General features: G+C 30.9%; 1 pseudogene; it reads left to right on the top strand.

Annotated features, from left to right (window-relative positions):
- LOC137652039 (gamma-butyrobetaine dioxygenase-like) overlaps window positions 1-1,663 on the top strand; it is a 6,901-nt pseudogene extending 5,238 nt beyond the window's left edge.
- Window positions 1,664-2,500: the final 837 nt, after the last annotated feature.

Below are 2,500 nucleotides of genomic sequence, written 5' to 3'. Positions count from 1 at the left end.
TAACTTACATTTACTGAAATTATATATATAAAATGCAAATTATTTATGGATGAATATTCATGAAATTTCATTTATCTTAAACATCGTTGTTATCTCTTTTCTTAGATCATCTTCATCCACTGCGTGAAGCAACACGTTGGCACCGGAGGCGAGAGCGTCATTTCAGACGGACTCTTCGGCGCTGAGGTCCTCCGGAAGGAACACCCGGAGGCCTTCGAGATCTTGACCTCCACCGACTCCTATTTCTGGGACAAAGGTCATGCCAACTACTCCTGGGAGATGGAGGAGTTCTATAAAATCTCCAAATTCCCAGTCATCACGTGAGTTTCTATTGATAGCTTTGTTCAAAACCTGTATGAAAGTTAGCGATGAAAATAACGTCTTAAGGATGTTATTGTGGATGAAAGTGTTGTGTACAAATTTGTCTTTGTTTTTATATTATTTATAAATTTTCAAAAGTATTTTATAACAACTGAAATGACTAAATTTTTTTTTAGAACAAAGACGAAAACAGTACACTCAATTTTCACAAAGAATTGAAGTACTGAAATTCAGAATTTAATTCCAGACTCAACAGCAGCAAAGAGGTCATTCGCGTTGCTGTCAACAACGCCATTCGAGACTCCTACCTCGACCTCCCTTCATCCAAGGTCAAGAAGTTCTACGAATCCTTGAAAGTCTTCAACGACATCCTGTACTCCTACTCGTCAACCTTCAAGATGGACTCCGGTAAGACTTCTGTAGTCGTTTGCATCTGCAGGATTCTTACAAAGGATTTTTGGAAACTATTTCATCACTTACGACGAGTTTATGTGTAATTTCCAATTATTTATTCGAAAACAAATTCCAGTTTCATTCGTTGCAATATATATTTGATAACTTCATGTGTAAGTCTTAGAAATAGAAAGGGAATATCGTTCAATAATTAAAAGAAAATAATATTTATAAATTCTTAACGATGAGACAAAAAGAAAACAAAAGATGAGTAGAAGTTCATTATCAGTAGAGTAAAATTTTGTTATATCTACAGTATAATCTTTCAGACAAGATTAAGACCATATATAATTCTTGACGAAAAAACTTGTCATTATAAGATATATTACTTAAACCTTAATTTTTGATTGCACGCACAAAGACAGAAGGTTGAAGCTTGACACCCAAGATGGTATAAATAAAAAGGAACCGTTATATGCAAATCCTTCTCTTTCCCTTCCAGGCGATTTAATGACACTGGACAACGTGCGATGCCTCCACGGCCGCGAGGGATACGAAGCCTTCAGCGATCGACACATCGAGTCGTCCTATCTCGACTGGGACGAGGCCAGGTGCCGTAGAAGGAGAATACAGGAAAAATTAGGCCTAATTCGGACTGTCTAAAGAGAAGTTTTCCCTTTCGTCTGGTTCTGAAGTAATAGAATAAGAAAAGTTCATATCTCAAAGTTAGGAGGGAAAGAATATTCAGGTTTTTTAAGAGATATCTTTATAAATATGTTACGAGGAAAACAGTATTAAGGTTCTTCAAGAAATATCTGTCTAAGACCTACTTATTCTCTTCGTATCACTTACTTACTTTTCCCCGATGATGTGTAATGAAACCTCATGGGATTTATTTCAAGATGTAAGAAAAATAAGAACTTCAAGTTCGACAGAAAAAAAATAATAATAATTTAATAATATTTTTGTTATGCTTTTGAAAAAAAAATAGATATGAATATTTTTGTTATGCTTTTGAAAATATGCTCATCGAAAGAGTCACATTTTAATTCTGACTCAATATTCTTATTCTCTCCATATTGAAAGGTTATTGGGAATTAAATATATATTAATTTTTTAGTGTTAGTTTTATAAATATTTCATTCCTATATTCAAATATGTATATGTGATAGATTAATATGTTCAAACAACTATGTGTAATAATCTAATTTCTTCTTATTATGCCTTAATAAGTATTTCATAACATTTTTCTAAATAATCACTGTATAAATCATTGATCATGATCCAGTTCCATAATCATCTCTCACCTATTTTTTGAAGGAATGTCATTTATTTTCAATTATTGTGATTTTTCAAAACGATTTTTGTATATATTATTGATTACTGAAATTTTATTTTTGTAATAATTTAATGAATTATAAATAAGCACCAAGTAATTTCTTTTTATACCCTTGATATTTATAAAATTTACTAAATATATCCTGATACAAAACTTAATTGTTAAAAAGAAACGTTCAATTGATTATTGCAAGACTAGAAAGAATATTGAAAAGAAACTTTCAGTTAAGAATTTCATGATTAGAAAGAATATTGAAAAGGAACTTTCAATCAATAATTGCAGGATTAGAAAGAATATTGAAGAGGAACTTTCAGTTAATAATTTCATGATTAGAAAGAATATTGAAAAAAAAGTTTCAATTAATAATTGCATGATTATAAAAAATATTAAAAAGAAACCTTCAATCAATAATTGCATGATTAAAAAGAATATGGAAAAGAGAATCTC

Source organism: Palaemon carinicauda, chromosome 13 (genome assembly GCF_036898095.1).
Source record: "Palaemon carinicauda isolate YSFRI2023 chromosome 13, ASM3689809v2, whole genome shotgun sequence".
Classification (NCBI taxonomy): Eukaryota; Metazoa; Arthropoda; class Malacostraca; order Decapoda; family Palaemonidae; genus Palaemon; species Palaemon carinicauda.
Note: the sequence above shows the minus strand (reverse complement) of the source record. Positions and strands in the feature narration are given on the sequence as shown.